We start from the raw sequence: 12,318 nt of genomic DNA, 5'->3' as shown, positions 1-12,318 counted from the left end.
CGGCGCCTCACGTCGGCTTTGCCGTTTGCGGCAGTGCCGGGCAAACGGCTCGTCGGGTGGTGATCCGCCCCGCGCAGGCCCCGGCACCGCCGTTTCCCCGCGGAGCACGGGGCGTTAGGGGACGCAAAGAAGGGAGGCTGCACCGCTAAGTTCAGGGCAGCGGAGCCGGCACCGAGCCTCAGCAGCGCCGTGTAGTAAGTGTAAATCAAGAGCAGGTTGGGCAACAGGGCAGGTGGAGCTGGGCGCGGCCGCCGCTGCGCGCGCGCACACACACACAGCCGTTAGAAAAGGCGGGAAAGCGCCCACTGGGGGAACCGCCGCTGCCGCCGCCATTTTGGAGAAGTCGAGGCACTGCGCTACTGCTGTCCTGGAACTGGGCTCTGTTACCCGCTGTGCCTGTAAATACAGCGCCGAGATACTGGTTTATTTTGTTTCTGTGCAGAGATGGTGCTAGATGTTAGGACCACAAAGCTAGCACACCTTTTCCCTTCTCATTCTTTATTTATACACACTTTTCAGGCAGTACTTTATACAAATTTTTCTATTGGTTACTATTTCATTACATCAGGTATTAGCTTTGCACTTCAACATTCCTGTTAATCAGCATAGAAAACAAAGGAGAGGCGGTAACGTGATTATCATGTCAGTTCCATCTCATTATTCATTTAGGGGTGTATAGTATAATATGTTAATAAGCCTTAATGAACCTAAGGTCGTTCTGGGTTATTCTGCTGGTTTTGTCTTGCCTACCTCTCAAATTCTTCAAAGTGTTGTGGTTTCATCAAGGTTATTTGGCTGGAGCTGGCTGTGCTTTGCAGTATTGTATTTCTCACTCCCTTGTCCTTGAGTCTTGTTAACTATTTGCAGTGGTTTTTCTTACCATCGCTTCAACAATTTCCTGCTTATGGACTTGATAATATCACTTACCTAGCAAGTTTCATTTAGATATCCATATGGGAACAACTGAGGTTGTTAGGTTTGTTTTAAGTATTTCCTATAGCACAGGTGATCTGATTGCTTGCCTATTGCAAAATCAAGCAATAACCTGAGTCATATTATGGGTTTTCCAAAGGCCTGTATAAGCTGTAAAATCGGGTTAGTTGTAACAATGGGCATGCATAACAAAATTAACAATGTCCTCATTCTCTGTCTTACTAACTTCATAACGAGGATTAAATAATATTCTTATAAATCAGTCCTATTATTATAAATAATAGTAGTATCAATGCAAAATAACACCAATAGCCCCTGAGAGCAGTCTGATTCAGAGAGTCTAATTTCAGAGAGATGTGAACAGGCTGCAGAGTCAGGTGGAGAGGAACCTCATGAGGTTCAACAAGGGCAAGTGCAGAGTCCTGCACCTAGGGAGGAATAACGCTAGGCACCAGTACAGACTGGAGGCTGACCTGCTGGAGAGCAGCTCTGCAGAGAAGGACCTGGCAGTGCTGGTCAATGACAAGTTGACCATGAGCCGGTAATATGCCCTTGTGGCCAAGAAGGCCAATGGTCTCCTGGGGTGCATTAGGAAGAGTGTTGCCAGCAGGTCAAGGGAGGTAATCTTGCCCCTCTGCTCAGCCCTGGTGAGTCCTCATCTGGAGTACTGTGTCCAGTTCTGGGCTCCCCAGGACAAGAGAGACATGGAGCTACTGGAGAGAGGCCAGTGTAGGGCTACAAAGATGATCAGAGGGCTGAAGCACCTGCCCTGTGAGGAACAGCTGCGAGAGCTGGGCCTCTTCAGCCTGCGGAAGGGAAGACTGAGGGGGGATCTTCTCAATGTGTATAAGTGCCTGAAGGGAGGGTGTCAAGGGGACAAGGACAAACTTTTCAGTTCTCCCATGTGACAGGACAAGAGGCAATGGGCAGAAATTGAAGCACAGGATGTTCTGCCTGACCATGAGGGGGAATTTCTTCCCTGTGAGAGTGATGGAGCACTGGCGCAGAACTTGCGCAGAGAGGTTGTGGAGTCTCCTTCTCTGGAGATCTTCAAGGCCTGCCTGGATGCAACCCTGTCTACCATGCTCTAGGTAACCCTGCTTGAGCAGGGAGGTTGGACTAGATGATCTCCAGAGGTCCCTTCCATCCTTACCGATTCTGTAATTCAGTGTAAGAGTTCAATTTCCCCAAGACCAATTCACTAATTTTGAAACTTTTGTATTCTTATCTTCAGAGGCCCTGCAAGTGTGGCAGTCCATAAATCATTCAAAGGTGCCTTCTTTATTCGGTAATAGTGGGTCTAGGAACTTACTCGCTCCACCTTTACTGCAGTATGAGTTGTCAGAAGCATCAGGTAAGGTCCTTTCCACATTTCTCTCAGTGGTTCTTCTTTCCACATCAGAATATAAACCAGATCGTCAGGCTTGAAGACATGCGTGGGGAATCCAATGGAAGGGGAGGTACATTGATTAAGGTACCACCTTACAACACAAATTGTTGTGAGGTAATAATTTGAACAGGATAATAAGCCAGGTGCATTAAAAAATGTAAAGACCATCTTTGAGAGAGACATGGAGCTACTGGAGAGAGGCCAGCATAGGGCTACAAAGATGATCAGAGGGCTGGAGCACCTGCCCTGTGAGGAACGGCTGTGAGAGCTGGGCCTCTTCAGCCTGCGGAAGGGAAGACTGAAGGGGGATCTTATCAATGTGTGTAAGTAGCTGAAGAGAGGGTGTCAAGGGGACAGGGCCAAACTCTTTTCAGTTCTCCCGTGTGACAGGACAAGAGGCAATGGGCAGAAATTGAAGCACAGGAAGTTCTGCCTGACCGTGAGGGGAAATTTCTTCCCTGTGAGAGTGACGGAGCACTGGCACAGGTTGCCCAGAGAGGTTGTGGAGTCTCCTTCTCTGGAGATCTTCAAGGCCTGCCTGGATGCAACCCTGTCTACCATGCTCTAGGTAACCCTGCTTGAGCAGGGAGGTTGGACTAGATGATCTCCAGAGATCCCTTCCATCCTTACCGATTCTGTAATTCAATGTAAGAGTTCAATTTCCCCAAGACCAATTCACTAATTTTGAAACTTTTGTATTCTTATCTCCAGAGGCCCCTTCCGACCTTACTGATTCTATGATTCTGTGATCTTTCACTTTGATGTTAACACATTTTTGCACCTGCTTTTCTACAAATTAGATAAAAATCTTAAAGAAAATGTGCTTGCAAATTTAAAAAAAATGATTTTTTAAAAATTAAAATATGAATCAGATTATGCTGATAACAGCTTTTCAAGGCATTTTTCTATCAGAGGATTAATGAGAACCAGTATTTTTTAACGTGATATTTTGTTACAAAAATCAGCATTTTCAATACAGCACCAGTGCTGTTTGGCATCGTAAATACCAAGAGGTCATAGTCCTCTTCTGAGATCCCAGTGTCCCATAGTATCTACAGGTTCCAATTGGCAATACTGTTCAACTATTGTGTTTGCAACTCAACAGGCAAAGTAAGCAATAACTGCTTAATAAAGAATATTTCCAAAATATACAGCTGAGCTAAGGGGAGACATGAATTTCTAAGAGGAGCCGTTTTGGCTCTCAGGCTACCCAGTACATGAATAGCTGGGAAACAGCAGCTGGCTTATGAGTATGCAAGAGAATATGGTAAAAGAATGGGGTCTACTGGCTCCTTCATATTGATGTGACCTGTTTGGGATCAGGAAGTGGTTATGCTATGGACAACACTGGAAAGAAAGAACCAGAGCTGGAGCAAGGGAAACAGAGTTACAGATTTTTCAGGTTGTCTTCCGATAGTGACATTTTTATAACTTCAACCTCTCCTAGGCTTGTGTAGAGAGAAATACTGCTTTTTTCCTGCTTTGCACTGGAGGAACAGAATTTATGCCATTTACACTTTAATGGATCTGGGAATTACCAGCTAAATGATATGACAACATTCTTATGTGAACATGTGTTTTAATTTTTTATTCTGAAGTTTGACTGAGTTTGCTCTTTACGGAAGAGGTCTTGCAGATTCTATGTTCCCCTTGCTGCCATGAGTAAGGACTCAGAAGGTGCAGTACTGAACTTCTGTTTTGCTTCTCATTTCACCACTGAAATCTTCTTTTACTTTGCTGACATCAGCTCAGGTAGAATAGGAATTAGATGCATTAGATATGAAAAATACAGTCTCACAACGTAAAAGTAGAACTCTAGGGAGCAAAAGGTAGTAAAGTCTAAAGCCACTGGAATAGAAGGGCTTTAATTTGTCAATAATCCATTAGTATTATAGAGCAGATATCAATAATAAAACAATACAAAAATACTAGTCTTGTTGCCATGGATAAATCAACATAGCCAGCCCAACACCTTGAATGAGGGGAGACTGACATGCAAACCATGATCTACACGTCTTTACCCTTCAGGCATGCTGAGGTGATGGCAAGATCAAAGAGGCTTTTGAAATGCCAAGTTCTGAGAAAGGAAATTGGGAAATATAACTCCAGAGTTAGCTGGAGGGGGCAGGGATGAGGGTCATGTTAGAAGGTGTTAACCACTGTAGAAAGAAGAGACTCTTATCCCAGATGGTGCAGACGTTTCATTGTTGAAATATAACTGCAACCAGCCCATCTTACAAGGTAATGAAATCTGTCACAACTTGCACATCAAAAGTGGTCACAGGCTATAAAGGAACAGCGTTTGTGGGAGCAGTAGGGACAAAAAATGTCAGACACTAGAGGCTGTGTCTCTGAGACACTGAGTAGTCAAGAGGATCAGAAAGGAGAGGAAGGAAAAGATTGTCTTGCTGACAGCTGCCCGAGGATAGGAGCAGAGAACAAGTAAGATATTGCTTCCTTTGTAATGAATCCAAGATGTACCTTCCTGGCCTGACATTTGCTAAGTAAACTGAGTTAGTTACCCAGACAAGTCCTTTCGATCCACTCTGTTTTTCTCCATACATTCTTAGAACATTCTGTTTGAATTAGACTGGTGAGGTCCTTGATTGTTTGCAAATTTCATGCAGACTTTTCCTTAGCGGTGCTTCTAAGAAAAAGTAGCTCTAGAAAGATGCCTGGAGCCTATCATAGCTGAGATTTTTGGTCAAAGGGGCATGGACTGTGGAGACCTCTCTCAGAAGAGATGGCACTTGCAGAACTGAGGTCTGGCAAACACACAGGAAACACCTGGATGATCACAAATATTTCTACTTCTTCAGTTCTTTTTTTCCCCTCTTTAATTTTTGTATAAGGTTTGGGTGTGATGGAAGCCAAATCAAAAAGAGAGATGAAAAATGCTGCAAAGTAGAGATGGCTTGTGCTCAAATTGTATTTATACTGAAAATCAGTGAATACAAATTAGTTGTATGAAAATAGGGGAGATGAGAGGCTGAAAAATGCAGATGACAGTACAAGCCACATCCAGTAGAGTGCAGCATCACACCAGATGAACAGTACATGAGCGCTCTGGTTGTGAGCTATTCTCCGTATGATTTAATAATAGATACCAGTTGCAAATAAGCAAATCTCCCAAAAGAAGAATGATACCTTTCCAGTTATGCATTTTAAGTAATTCTTAGATACTGTTGTTTACTTGATTGTTTTTTTCAACAGAAATATTTTGCGGGTGAAAATTAGGAGATGGAATCTGAGATTTCCTGAGTAAGGGGAGTGGAGATGGGAGCCAGGAAGGTGAAGGCCAGACATTGGGGAAGAGTGGAAGAGTAGCTGAAAACATAAGGAGGGGGCTGGTAGCCTCATGATAGGGCAGGATATTGAAATCAAATAAATTCGCAAGATTGACAGGGCAGAGAATGGGACTGAAATGAGAAGCAGTACTGGAAAGGAGAATGGGATTAGTACCTGGAACCTGGAGGAGATAAGATGGGAGGAATCAACAAAGGAAGGAATGAGCAGAAGGTTATAGTGTTATGAGCAAAGCCCTCTTCTCCCCATGTCTTGGGATGGGTATGTGACACTGTTTTGCTTTCTGCAAGTCTCTCTGAATCCCCATGTCTGACCTCCTATAATACTAGGCCAGAAAAGTTGAAAACATGCTATTGCTCTCTGTCATTTTGGCAGAAGTCAGCAGTAAGAGGTCTGTATTGTAGATTAAAAAGTCCCAAACCAACTGCGATACTGTGGAGACAGTATGCTGCCACTTGACAGAACTTTTGTTTTTATTAATTTACTTTTTAAAAACCCTGGGAAATAACACACAAAAATGATTTTTTTTAAAAAAGATTTATTAAGGTTGCAGAGTCTAATACACAAAGATGAGGCAATATCACCATTAGAATTATTTTTCTTCAGTCCCATTATGAAAACACATTATAATGGGTCTTGAACCACATGGCCACCTCATCTTCTGTATAGGAAAGTCTTGTTTTGAAGGGTTGATGAGGTTTGTGCAGTGAAGGAAGATGTTTTCCCTTCCACTCATTTGTTGCAGAAGTACAAAGGATATAAGACATGAGGCAAGGGTTTGTGGAAGAAGGTTGTGTCATGGTTAGAGCCACTGGACAAAGCCCAGAAGAACTGGGCTTCACTGCAGCACCTTTTCTCTGAAGTAATGTTTGTGGCCTCTCTATGACATTTGGGAATTTGCTTAGTGAAACTTTTGCTAGATAGTCACTAATCACTGTTGTTTTCTAAGTGGTAACCACATGTCTTCTGGAAACCTGATTTGATACTTGAGGTCTACACAGTGGTCTGCACTGTGTAGGATCCTCAAAGGCTACAAAGTGAAGTTGTACAATGTTTGAGAAAAGCACCACACCCTGATGACTACTCTGAAAGGGCAGATCTCAGGAGACTCAGGCTGGTGAAATTAGCGCTTTTAATTTCTGTCCATCACAAATCCCTGGGTTTTTTTTTAATTTGATGAAATCACTACTTTACTTTGGGGATTGTTTTGGAAATTAAGTGATGTTCTGGTACTGTGGTGAGTAGTTCCATAGTCACGTGCAGTACATGAATCAGGAGTCCCATTGAAAAATGTAATTTGTGATTCTATAATTAAAACCATGCCATAATATATATACACAGTGAAGCCAAATTATGGTTGTATGGTCAATCTTGGTTCTGACATTTCCTATCTTTTAAAGTTGTCCTATATCTTCATCTTAATATGTGTTACTGATTTGTGCTATGTATTTATATAAGATTGTGTGTTTGATATTATGTGCCTGTGTTTAAATGAGCAGTTGTATAAAGGCATGCTTATGTGCTATATTCACGTAGGATTCATCTCATCTAACTTCAGCCATCTAGACTTGCTACAGTCAGTAGAGATTTTATTCTAAGCTGGATGCTCATGACAGGTAGAATACCTATTTCTTCACTCTTACCTACTGTGAGAGCCAGTCTTGGTAGCTGTTTTCTCTTGGGAAATATATTTAAGAACTAGATATTAAGCATCTACATGGGAAAATGCAGAAGAATTTCGAGGCGATAGGTGATAGAAGCTAGCCAGACTGTGTTGTGGGAAAAGGAGCATCAACAGGCCATGCTGACCCATAGCTGTTGCCTGGGTCCATGCTAGTGTGGCACTATATCTGAGCTTTGAATTGAAATCAGTGATGAGCTCAAAACATGTACTGTGCATGTGTATAATACATAAAAACCTCTTACAGTGCCCCCCACCAGTGTTCCTCACCATGGACCAAAGCTTAGCAGTGTCTTGGATTCTCTTATGCCTTTATTGGCTCGATCGGGAAACTGTTGGGGAACCCCTACTTAGATGCAGAGGTAATAAACATCCAGTATCAACCATAGTGTGACTTGTGTTTGTGTATCTGTCGCTGTCGGAGGATCCAGACAGTGCCCCTGCCTTACCCTTACAACTGACGTAGTCAGCAGGATACACATGACAATGCCATGGCCAAGGAGAGCAAAGGTGGGGGGAGGCGAAAGCCAAGGAAGGGTTGCACATTGCTCATCTGTGGCTATCTGAATGGCCCCTGACTGAGCAGTGCAGGCATTTATATGATTTGGGTATTGTTTCCCAAAAGCTGACATCTTGGAGTTGCTCTTTTTGTATAGCTAAAATAGCTAAAGCAGATATTTGCTCTTGCTTTGTAAACGCTACCTCTGTTCTCTGGAATGTGACTAATATACAGTTAATTTATAATGACACTCTGAATATTACCTATGTGTCTGCTCATCTTATACTACGATTAGGATGGTTCCTTCTGTGTGATGTTATAGCTTATACATGTGCCAGCCAGTGCCACAAGTGGCCCATGTGCTGTAGGTCACGTTACTTTAAGCATTCTTCCTTTTATGATGGAGCAGCAAAGAACCCAAGGCATATCCTAGATGCCATGTGTAACCCCCATATAAGGGTTTTTTTTCCTCATGCCGTAGCCTTTCTCATGCCTTAGCCTATTGTTAAGCCTAGATGGGATCCCAGGGGTTGTGGTGCAAAATTATAAAAAGTTAGAACATGTTGACTGTGCTTTAACTCCAGGCTTATTTTGGATATCTAGAGCCATTGCCTCTTTACTTAAAGAGTTTAGTTGTGCAGCGAACACTGCACAACCATCTAATGATCTCCTAGTGTGGCATAACCGTGGATGTCATGACTGCCAAAATGTGCTGTTTTAACATTGCTGATGAATCAGCGTCTATTGAGAATGATATCAGCCTTTTACAAGACATTATCCAACATACCTAACAGAACAATGGAGATGCCTGGCAGGCTAATTGATTTGGCTCCCTAACAGGATGGCTGGGCCACCCCATAGAAGGAGGACTCTTGTTTATCTTTTGCTTTGTGTTATGATTTGATTTCATTGCTTTGTAAACTCCCTTGCCCTCATACTTCACACCCTTCTGAAGATTGGGACAGCCTGTAACTAACTTTCTATCGTGTAGATGGGGTGTGTAGGAAAATGCAGAAGAATTCTGAGGAGATAGGCAATGGAAGCTAGCCAGTGGGAAAAGGAGCATCAACAGGCCATGCTGACCCACCATAGCCATGGCCAATGTGGCACTACACCTGGGCTTTGAATCAAAATAGTGATGAGCTCAAAACATGTGCATTTGTATAGTACATAAAACCTTCTTATATTGCCCCTTGCCAGTGTTCCTCGCCATGGACCAGCACTCAGCGGTGCCTTGGATTCTCTTGTGCCTTTATTACCTCAATCATGAAACTGCTGGGGAATCCCTGCTTAGAAGCAGGGGTAATGAATGTTCAGTATCAACCATAGTTTGCCTTATGTTTGTGTATGTATCCCTGTTGAGGGTCCAGGCCTCTGCCTCACCCTTACAGCAAAAAACGGTAAAATTACTCTACACCAGAGAGAAAACAGTGGATATAATTTCAGTTCATGCCATGAATCCACAACACTACTGATATCAAGAAAAGGAAAAAAAGATAGTTTAGTTTCATCAAAAGGGACTGAGTCTCTTTGGACTAAATGTAACAACAAAAATTTATGACGGGGAGGGAAAGTTAGGATGTAGGATCTCCTCCCCACCAGAATGGGAATGAAAGTGATGTCCAAAGCATTTTCTGAAGGAAAGAAAGGAGCAGGGGATTATTCTATCTTTTAAGACAAGTCTAGGAGCCCACAGCCACAACAATGTGAGTATACCCAAGAGGAAGGTATGTCTTGTTCAGTCCTGGAAAAGAAGTGAGACTGTGTGTCTCAAAGATTATGTGAGTTGGGACAAGATGAAGTCATGCGTGTAGGTGATGAGCTGTGTGAGAAATTCAGGACATTATTTATGACACTGACAGTTTTGAACTCCTCCAGGACAGCCTTTTTTTTTTTTTTTTTTCCTTTTGGGCAAGAACTAGCAGGTCTCAACTAAGACTATTTTTCAGTTGTACATCTGGAACGATAGCTGGGAAAACCCTTTTCTATGTTAAGGCTGAAGAAGGAGGTTCAGTATTCCTGTTACACCTCTAAGCAGAGAATTACCAGGAATTGCCGCTCTTAGCAGCTTAGTTGGTTACTCAGGCAGGCCAGCTTGGAGTGCTTATAGTAGGGCTTCAGAAGTTCCACCCACAATTACTCAGCTGGCTGCCAGAAACAGTGACAGTGTTACCTCAAAACCCACCCCTGAAGGCTCCGTTGGCCTCAATGCCTTGAGCTCCTGCAGCAGCCATCCAGTGCAGTTGAATGGCCTATTCTTGGCCCATTCTAGAAAATGTGACACCAAGTACATTGTAATGCATGGTGTGTGCTGCTAGGACCCTGCAACAGAGACCCCATGGGAGAAACACTATAGCAAGAGAGGTTGTTTTACTGGAAGCCCTCTGCAGAAGTCTCAGAAATTACTTGTAATAACATTCAACACCAAAAGTAAAGACATATTTTTTTTTATCCCTTATTCCATGTTAACTACCACAGAAACACTAAGAGCTGGTTGCGCAGGCTGCTCTGCTGAGTGACCTAGAGGAACAACACAGAGCAAGCCACTTCCTATGGGCTGAAGTATGTATGACAAAGGAAAGATAATATCCGTGCTTTCGCTGGGTGCTGTTGTCTGTGCGTGCCAATGCTTGCTCAACCAAAGTTTACAACACTTGTTTGCAATGTCTTTGCCTATGTCAGATGTCAGAACCAGTCCTGCATGAGAGCTTTGGGAATGATTCAAGAAATTCTAGAAGAGTTTTCCTGAGACATGTGCCTGTGATGAGTGCAAAGACTGGGCTCCTTTGTCATGGGATATAGGTGTGAACCACTGACTCATCCTGGAGCATAGCTTAATTGCTTAAGAGGAGCAGCAGAGGAGAAAGAATGGAGTCAGCTAACAGTTATGAAAGACTCTGTTCTATCTCTTTAGCTCTCTTTCTTTCTCATAGACTTGTTAAACTCACTTTCTGATGCCTCCCTTGTCTCGACTGTTCCAGCAGTCTCAGATGTATTTCTGTACATTCTCAAAATATTTTGCTTTTCCTTAAAACATCAATGGTAGGCTACACAGGCTGTGATGGGAGCACGTGGACACTCTACTTAGTTGGAATCCTGTTTTAGGAACTACTGAGAAGTCCTCTGGCTCAGATGCTCCTGCCTTGGGCATCCAGGGATGGTTCAGGCCTTTTCAGCATGAGTCCTGTTCCACATCTGCTGCTCCTTCTTACCGTAACTAATGTTCAAGAAGCTGCTTCCCAGGCTAAAGGCACTGTCATCAAAGAGCCCTTCCCACAGCAAGAGGGTGCTTGCTTAGGTGTCAGATCACCTTGTTAATGAATTTTGCATGGGATTAGATACTTAGAGAATCATAATGTGAAGTGAGTAGCTTGGATAAGGAGAATGTTGTAAAAGGCCAGGGCCAGCAGACACAAGGGGCAGGGTGGGTACACCACAAGTTGCACTCTCTTTACCTTAGAGACATGGGTTCCAGTGTCTTCCCAACATATCCTAGACAGTTTCTGACACACTCTTCCAGACCAAAGTGTGCCTGTTCCAGGGATGAGGCAGCTCTGTGGAGTTTTGGGTAGGGCTGTGGTTTACCGGCCAAAGGCAAGTGAATTCTGCTTCCTTTTGTTTTTTGCTGTGTCTCTGTTTGCACAGAGCTGTGGTGGTCAGAACGCTACGGAAATGTTGTGGCTAGGGACTGACTGGTGAGGAAAGAAGGCAAGGTCAAACAGGCACCAACAGGCCAAAGGGTGTTAAGTGCACACATGCATGCAAGCCTGGTCATCCAGCAGAGAGTGACTGGCCAGAGTTGTCTTTGTTTCTGACATAGCTGAATTCCTAGCAGATTTGGGCCACCAAGTAATGCTGGTGTTGCCATTTGTCTAGCAATTTCAGAGCAGGGCTACTGGATCAGAACACAGGTGGCGTGACTCAATTCAGGACAGATGTTTTCTTTTCACATGTGATCTGTTTAAGTTCTTATAAACTCAGTGGAAAGCTAGCTGCTACAGAAAGTGTGTTCTGAAGAGCAATTGAATGGATCAGTCGTTAAACAAGAGACTCAATTGCCCAGAGACATCCAGCATCATTCTGGATACTTTTCTAGACAGCCACAGGCAGATATAACACAGGGCCTACAAGAGATCCTGTTCCTTTCTGGAGGGCAACCTGGAGGCTACTGCACCAAACAACACCAGCACCTTTGTGTAGGTAAAAAAAGAAATCCCAGCCAGTGTGTCTATTTTATGGTGATTGGATCACTCTTAAGCATCAGTGACTGTCCTGAGTAGATTTCCATTGGCCATAATGAAAGCTTAGACACGGTTGAGTGTAGATAGGAATTTACCTGTGGACACCTAAATATAAGTAAGGAAGTGTCCTGGCTTTGAACTGAATTCTAGCCATATTGGCTGCACAAGCCAAAGGAGGAGGGGAACATAGCCAAAGTGAATGTGGAAAAAGAAGAGGAAGTGCATCTCCAGTTTTTGCCAGCATAACTCACCTCATAAGGGCTTCCTT

This window comes from Rhea pennata, chromosome 3 (genome assembly GCF_028389875.1).
Source record: "Rhea pennata isolate bPtePen1 chromosome 3, bPtePen1.pri, whole genome shotgun sequence".
Classification (NCBI taxonomy): Eukaryota; Metazoa; Chordata; class Aves; order Rheiformes; family Rheidae; genus Rhea; species Rhea pennata.
The sequence above is the reverse complement of the archived record's forward strand: the minus strand, read 5'-3'. Positions refer to the sequence as shown.